Source organism: Peromyscus californicus, unplaced genomic scaffold (genome assembly GCF_007827085.1).
Source record: "Peromyscus californicus insignis strain IS unplaced genomic scaffold, ASM782708v3 Scaffold_4__1_contigs__length_199733344, whole genome shotgun sequence".
NCBI lineage: Eukaryota > Metazoa > Chordata > Mammalia > Rodentia > Cricetidae > Peromyscus > Peromyscus californicus.
Window position 1 is genome coordinate 173369697 of NW_026294562.1, and position 9050 is coordinate 173378746.

Sequence of the window (9050 nt, forward strand, 5' to 3'; positions counted from 1 at the left end):
CCCCAACCATGAAATTACTTTCATTGCTACCTCATAACTGTAATTTTGCTACTGTTATGAATCATAATATAAATATCTATGTTTTCTGTTGGTCTTAGGTTACCCTGTGAAAGGATCGGTCAATCCACAGAGGGGTTGAGACCCATAGATTAAGAACCACTGCTCTAAAAGTCCACAGCTCAGTGAATTTTCAAACTGAACACATTCTTAACATCGATGTGAAGATCAGCTGCATGGTAACTTTGGCTGTTGACTCTGCCCCCCTTAGCTTCCCAATGTGGGAGAGTTACGTTTACCACCAGCTTTGGGATCCATGCTCACCACTGAGTCTGGGAAGCAGTGGGTCAAAGCCTCTATTAAGCAGTGTGTAGCCCAGAATCCCCCCTTTTTTGTCTGTACTAGCAAAAGCTAAATCCACCATGCAGCATGCTATACAGCTTGGAGATACCTCTGTGTACCGGGAGAGGAATCTGCCATACTGTAGCTCAAGCCCACATGTCACTGTGTCTCTGTATCATGACTTACCTGAGAGACATATCTAGAAAGACACACTTGGCTCCATTTTAGAACCCTTTTTTTAAAGCTTTCAAAGGTTTTTAGTGGAAATTCTTGTCACAGGTTGTGTGCCAAAACGTAGCCATAGGTTTCTCCAGTCATGCCCGGCTCCACGGTCAGGACGAATATTTCCCACCCACATCCCACAGCTACTCAGTCCCAAGTAAACACACAGAGGCTTATATTACTTACAAACTGTATGGTCAGGCTTCTTGTTAGCTAGCTATTATAACTTAACACAACCCATTTCTATTAATGTATATGTTACCAAGTGACTGTGGCATTACCAGTCTGCAGGCATCTTGTTGCTCCTTGAGCAGCAGACTGGCACCTCTCCCATTCTGCTTTCTCTTTCCTGTATCTCTTTGGATTTCCTGCCTGCCTCTAAACTGCCTTGCCATAGGCCAAAGAAGCTTATTTATTAGCCAACCAGAGCCACACAAATTCACAGTGTACAGAATGACACCCCACAGTACATATCAGGGTCTATATCCATATCCATATCTGAAGCAACACGTTAAGTACCACCCCAACATTTACTCCAAATACTCGGGAAATAAGAATAAAGCTCTTTAATAATGCACATCTGGTTCTGGCCAACATCATAGAGAAACTAGACTCAAAGAGACATTTTTAACAGCTTGTGTAGGTATTCAGCACTAGCAATCCATATGTGTTGTCCTCTGTAAATATCTTGTAGGTTCCATCAGACTTTGAGCAGTTAAACATATCTCACAGAGATAGGAACTACAAGCCTGGCTATTTCAGATAAGTGGAGATTTATAGCAAAGATATCCTCACCATTACTTTTAAAGTAGACCAGTGGTTTTTTTTTGTTGTTTGTTTGTTTTTTTAATCACATTGCTTGTGTCTCAGTCATTGTTCTGTTGCTCTGAAGAGACCCGATGATCAAGGCAGCTCTAATAAGAAAGCATTTAATCTATAATCACCATGACAGGAACATGACAGCAGGCATGGCAGGTGCTGGAGCAGTAGCTGAGAGCCACATCCTGATCTGTAGGCAGAGAGAAAAACTCTGGGCTTAGCATGGGCTTTTAAAACCTGAAAGCCTACCCCTAGTGACACACTTCCTCCAACAAGGCCACACATCCCAATCCCTTTAATCTTTTCAACCTGGTGAGCAAGTATTCAAATATATGAACCTGTAGAGGCCATTCTTATTCTAACCAACACACCCAGGGCCATCCTGCCCACTTGGCAGAATTACACTCTTCCTGATAAGAGAACCAGGACTTAATGGTGGTTGTTAGCCAGTGCTATCCCCTTTGAACTGCCCAGTAGAGCCATATTCTTTGATGTGGGAATGGAGTCTAATTCACAACTGTCTTAATAAACAAATATTAAGAGAACTATATTCTCAGAAGCCTAAAGTACAATTACGTTCAGGGTACAACTATCTTCCTACGGTTTCTAACAAGTCTGACTGTCTTACTACTTATCAACCAGTCATATGAGAGGCAGCACTGCCTTAGCTAAACCCTACCTTGTGCAGCTTAGTATTTCCTGAGCAAGTTTACCGCTGAATCCTCTGTAATGTCAAATCATCACTCTCAGTTTTCCTACAGCATATCTATATATTGTTCATTCTTTTGAAACAAGGTCTCATGTAGCCCTAGGCTGGCCTCCAGCTCAACAGCAGCAAGAGATGATCTTGAATTCTTAATCCACCTCATTTACTTCCCCAGTGCTGAGATATAGCATGAGTGGTGCACCTACAGCCATACTGTAATGCAGGACTGCTCAGATCATCTAGGCACCCATGCAGACTTCCATGGTGGTGGATTGACCCTGAAATTGCTAGGTCCTCAGACGGGGAAAGGTGGCCAGGGGAGGTCTTTCTATGTATCTCTCTGTGTCTAAGTGTGTTCACAGGGTAGCAACAATGTCTGCACTGACTAACAACAACCCTGATGCCCTTATGATTGGCAGCTTTGAGAAAAATATGGAGATGTGTTCACAACGCACCTGGAACTGAGGCTCATGGTCATGCTGTGTGGGGCAGAGGCCATAAGGGAGCCTCTGGTGGACCAAACCGAGGCTTTCCTCTGACCAGGGGAGAATTGCTGTTTTTAAACTGGTCTTCAAGGACTATGGTAGGAGTCTCAAAGTTTGGGATGAGGTGGGCTAGAGAATGGGCCCAGAGAGAAGAGAATCTGATGGAAGGGAGGGCAAGGGGTAGTAAGGACCCAGGTTTCTTTGAACTTCCTCTATAACTCCCCCATGCTTCTCTTATTTTCTTAGGTGTGATCTTTGCCAATGGGGAACACTGGAAGACCCTTAGGCGATTCTCTCTGGCCACCATGACAGACTTTGGGATGGGAAAGCGGAGTGTGGAGGAGCAGATTCAGGAGGAAGCCTGATGTCTGGTGGAGAAGCTTCAGAAATGCCAGGGTGAGTCCTGGAGAATGCATATAAAGGAGCATGGTGATACAGGGACCTGAGTGCACAGACAGAGAAGGAGAAGAGACATCCATGGGCAGAGAAAGAAGCACACACACACACACACACACACATAGAAACACACACAGACATACATACACAGAGACACACACACAGACATACACACACACACATACAAAGACACACACACACACACACACACACACACACACACACACACACACACACACTGGTGAGAGGATGGAGGATGAGACAGGGGGAGAGAGAAATACAGAAAGACAGGGAAAGAGATGTGAAGTTCACAGTGTCCAAGAATGGCTCAGAGACATAGATTGAGAGAATTGCATGCAGGCTACCTATGTTCAGGGAAATTGATGCCTGGGTTAAGAATATGTGTCATCTGGGGTGATGGCACAAGCCTGTCATCCCAATACTCAGGGGGCTGAGACAGGAGGGTCATAAATTCAAAGCCAGTTTGCCTACATCATGTTATCTTGTCTTAAAGATAAACCATGGTGACATGGTGGGTGCAGGTCAGGCATGCTGGGCTTGCCTGGCACGCACACAGTACCCAGCCTGATGCCTAACACCACAACATTGGCATTGTGCCAAATGCTGGTCACCATGGTATACCTGAGGTGGAGGCAGGAGCTTAGAGGTTTGAGGTAATCCTTGACTTTATACAGCGTTCAATGGCGTCTTTATCTCGTTATCCAGTCTCAAAACACGGTCTATGTCCAAGGCAGGTGTTAGAAACAGGGAACGTGTTCTTTCCTTGAGGAAGTCCTGATGAGTGGGGCAGTGAGCAAAGATGGGGTGTTTTACTTTGTGGCAGTCCTAGGCACTTCTGGGTACTTATAGAAACTTCACATCAGGGGCATCCTGGTGACCTAGTCCATTTTTTACCACTTCATTCCTTTATATCCGTGTTTGTCATCTCTTTTAAGATTTCTCAGGAGACTCTGAGATGTCCATGCAGAGACTGGAAGGGAACAGAAGGAAATCAAGAGACTAGGAAGGAGAAAGCAGAGTGACAGAGACTGGGAAGCTGAGGTTGAGCTTGAAGGACCAAACAGAAGAGAAAATACAGGGGAGCAGGAGTGAGGGGAATAGAGGGGGGAGGAAAAAAGGTAGGGGGAGGGAAAAGAGAAAGACAGAAATGCTGAGAGACATTTAGACAGGAAATCACAGAGACAGATAAAGGCTGACAAGCACCATGGAAAGATCTGCAGAGGAATCAGAGACAACAGACAGGCGAGACCCAGAGAGATGGGCAACAACGGCCCAATGTTGCTGGGCTGACAACATCCCTCCTACCATGAGGGCCCATGAAGGAACCCAGAACTAAAGGCAGCAGGCACTGGGTGTTGATGGTTCTTGGAACACCACAGAGCCTAGAATCAGAGAAGGAATGGAGGAAGACTCAAAGATGAGACTTCTAAATCCACACAAGCAACCCCCACATCGTTCTCTGTACCATTCCTGCCAATGGGAGTCAACTATGGGCTCAGAGTCAGAATGTTTTCCTGGGAGGAGATTACCTTACACATGCTCTGCTTCTCAGCTCCCTGGGTCTGATCCTGGTCCCAGTCATGAGGAGCTGTGTTACCTTGGTAAAGTTAGCAACCATCTCTGTGTATACTAATAGCATTGCAATTTATATGTAATTTTGAGAGGAAATTTAATAAAATGGTGTATGCAATCCTGAGTGCAGGACCTGGTTCCATATGTCCAAATGGGGGTAGCAGTTGCTGGTATTGAGTAGAGAGTAGTGGGGACAGGTTTATAGAGATGCGGGCCAACACCAAATGTTTCCCTGATGCCATGTCTTGACGCCATGTCTCTGAAATGCATGTTCATTCTCCAGGAGCCCCCCTGGATCCCACCTTCCTCGTCTAGTGCATCATAGCCAACATCATCTGCTCCATTGTCTTTGGAGAGTGCTTTGACTACAAAGATCGCCAGTTCCTGGGCCTGCTGGACTTGTTTTATAGGTCCTTCTCTCTCATCAGCTCATTCTCCAGCCAGGTCAGTGGATGGGAAGAGAGGAGCATCCAGGGTAGAGGAAAGAAGAGGCTTCTCTGTGGGTGAAGAAGGGAGTGTCTTAGGGCTGGAAGAAAGGCAGAGACCACATGGAGAGACAAGGAGCCTGAGGCCTGGAGGGCAAAGGATGGGAGGCAGATGTTAAGTAGGGTGGAGAAACCCTAACGCAGAAATACCAAGTCATCCAGACATAAGAAAATGATGACATGGCGGGGTGGGGGGGGGCTGTGGCTGTCGCTAAGAGGGCAGAGGACTTGTCTATCGTGTATGAATCCTGGGGTTCATCCCTAGCACCAAATAATCCAGGTATGGTGGTACATATGTGCAGTCCCAGTACATTGGAGATCAGAGTTCAAGGCCATCTTTGGATAAATATTGAGTTTGAGGAGAGTCTGAAAGACATGAGACGCTGATTGACAAAAAAACAAAAACAAAATGATGGCTTAGGAAGGAGTGAGAGAGAATACAATACAAGTGCCTGAGAAAGGACTCAGAGAAACAGGCTGAGAGCATGCTGTGTGTGTATGTGCATGAGAGGGGAAATGAAGGAAAGAGAAGATGAGCAAAGGAGTGGAGGAGGGGAGGGGAGAGGATGGAAGGAGATAGGGCAGATCCTTGTGAAATATGGGGACCTAGGAACATAGCCTGCTCCTTGAGTCCTGATAGCTCCAGGTGACCTCCTGACCTTCTTTCCTGCAGGTGTTTGAACTCTTCTCTGGTTTCCTGAAATACTTTCCTGGTGCCCACAGACACATCTCCAGAAACCTGTAGGAAATCCTCAACCATATTGGCCTGAGTGTGGAGAAGCACAGGGCAACCTTGGACCCCAGCAATCCAAGAGACTTCATCAATACTTACCTTCTACGCATGGAGAAGGTAAGTCCTGCATGAATGAGAGAAGTGATGGGTGAGAGTGAAGGCTGAGGATGTGAGCAGAGGAAAAGGGGGGCAGAGGATGGGGAGGATAGATAGGAAGTGGAGTGGAGGAGATGCAGAAGAATCTAGAAATTGAAGACTAGAGAAAGGGAGGACAAAATGAAATAGGAATATAGAAGGCTGTGGAAGAAACACAGGGCAAGGGACAAAAAGCAGAAAAGAGTTCAGAGGAAGAAAGAGACTGGGAGACTAAACATGAAAAACTACCAGAGAGCAAAGTCGAGAAAGAAGGAGTCAAAAGAAACAGAGAGCCAGTGACATTGTCGATGACTGAGAAATGCCAGGTGGTCCATATAGTGTGAGGCAGAAGGACAGTTCCCAGGATGTGTGAGCATTTCCCTGTGAGGACCCAATCACCCCTGACCCTCCCTTCTCTCTCCCATCTGGAACCAGGAGAAGTCCAACCCACATGGATTTCCATCACCAGAACCTCATGCTCTCCGTGCTGTCTCTCTTCTTTGCTGGCTTGGAGACCAGCAGCACCACGCTCTGCTATGGCTTCCTGCTCATGCTCAAATACCCCCATGTTGCAGGTGGGCCAGAGGCAGCTAATTGGGGGATCTCCTAGGTTGCTTTTGTCTGTGGAGGTTTGTGTGGATGAGAGAGACATGGGCCTCTTACATCTGGAGCTCTAAAGGCTTTGGTCCACTTCTAAACTAGGGCAGTGCTGTGAGTAGTATGTGAATGAACACTCAGCTGGCCCATTTTCCCTACATTTCTCCTATCACTTTAAGGTTGATCCATCCATCCACTCATCTCTGCATCCATCCATCCATCCATCCATCCATCCATCCATCCATCCATCCATCCCTCCATCCACCCATCCATCCATCTAACCTTCCAACCATCCATCCATCCAACCTTGTTTCCTTCCTTCCATTTTTCTATCTTTACATCCATCTATTCATTCATCTTTCTATCCATACACCTCTTTATCCATCTACTCATTCTGTTCATTTACCCACCCATCTCTCCACCCACCAACTCATCTGTCATCCACCTATCCCTTCATTCATTTTCCTATTCATGTAAGAATCTAGCTATCTAAACACCTATTTACTCAACCATCCTTCTATCTACCCACCTATGAACACTTATTCACACACACACACACACACACACACACACACACACACACACACACACCTAGTACCCACCTAATCAACCATATATCAATCCACTGTCTAATTTTTAGTGATAACCCAACTGGCCATTTCATTCACTTATTTTAATTCATCAACTTAGTTTCTTTTTTTTCAGTAGAATTGAATAAATTATTTGTCATTGACTATGCATAAACTCATTTATCCTTCTATCAAAAGTTTCATTCATTAATCCAGCTGCTTTGCATGAACCATCCCATTCACCCTGGCTACAGTGCCATAAGCAGACTCTTGAACTAAAGGAATATTCTGGCCATCAGAAATTTGGGAAATTATTTAACAGCCTCTAAACCTAAGCAAATGTATTTTCTTAGGAAACAGCAGCAAGAACAATTGATGTCTTCTATGAACACTGCTGTGAACTGTGTAGGGTCTTGATGGCTGGGGAGATATTGACTTCAGCTGTGAGTACTGGGCAGATGGTGCATGTCTTGACCTGCTTGTCTCTGTGTGTAATAAATACTCTGGCTTGGTAAATGTAAGAGAAATCAAAATTACTAGCATTTATTTGAGCAAAGAAACCATCCATGATGGATGATATCCTGAACCAGAGAAAGTTCAGAGTTACAGCAGCCATCAGTGCCAGCACACGGTGTCTACAGACAATGGGGAGCTGGGCATGGACACACAGCTTGATTGTTGCCAGCTCTACTTTTGCCTTACTTGGCCATGCTGGAGTAGTTGGCAGCCTGGGGTGGGTCCACTGCTATGTATTGGTGAAGTTATTAAGGCCACTCCACGTAGTTAAAAGGAGATTTATTTAATGGCGTAACTTACAAGTTAAGGGAAAGGTAGGTCGCGGGGTCTGGGGAAGGTGTATCGCAGTCCAGCGGTGGTCTCTGGAGCTCTGCTTGGCCCACCTTCACCGTCCAAGGTCCCGGAACCGAGTGAGTGCACCGCCCATCCAGATTTCAGGTCTCCAGGCGCCTCCCTTGGCCCTGCCTTGTAGGTGTGACAGTTGCCGAAGTCTCAATGGGGGTTGGAACTTCCAGATCAAAGCTGGAATGGCTACCCACTACAGCTATGAGAGACTGAGACTTGTTCTTCAATGGAAGATATAATCTCAAGCTGTCTATTAGTTCAGTTGCCTATTGTGTTTGGTTAGTTTGTTACATACAGAAGGTGCCTCCAGCCAAATTTAATTCAGTTTTATGGACTCTATGGGATATAAACATGGAAACTTTGTGTTTGGATTTTTATCTTTTGGAGAAAGGGGCATTCTAGAAACAATTCCTTAGCCTTTAATTGCCCCCCCCCCAACACTGTGTCCTCATAATGGGGATGGAAACCAGGGCTTAGTGTGTGTTAAGCATGTTCTCTTCAAAAGAGTCCACACCTCCAGCCTCTCCTGGGTGCATTCTAGAAGATGCTTTCCTGTTGAGCCTCTCTGTTCTCATCCCATTACTGAGGGATTTTAGGCAAGTGTTCTCTTACTGAGCCATGTCTCAGCTAAGAATTGTCTAGTTTTGAGTGTCCCAGTGACTTCAGTGACCCTGGACTGAGTCTGGTTCCTGGCGTTGTCCAGTATAAGGGCTTCCTTTCCTATTTGAGCTTCAGAGTTGTAGACAAGTAGGGTGTGAGATAAAAGTGAATTGTCTGTATAAGAGTCCCAAGTTTAGAAAGGCAGGTTGTGGGGAAAGGAGACATAAGAAGAAGACATGGAAAGAATGCATGACTAGATGTGGTTGGACAGAGAAGGTGGGGAGGGGTTAGGATGTTGGTTAGGAAGTTTAGAAAAAGCAAACTGAAGAGAATATATCATAAGACACGTGGTGATGGGCGGTAGAGACACTGGTTCAGGGAGACTGCTGTGGAATGCCAGCAAGCAAGCCAAAAGGATATTAGTGCCAAAGGGACATGAATGGTTGTGGAATGTTCCTTACCAATCAGTTGTTCTTTAGTTGGTGGAGATTTTTTGGGAGTTGTAAAATA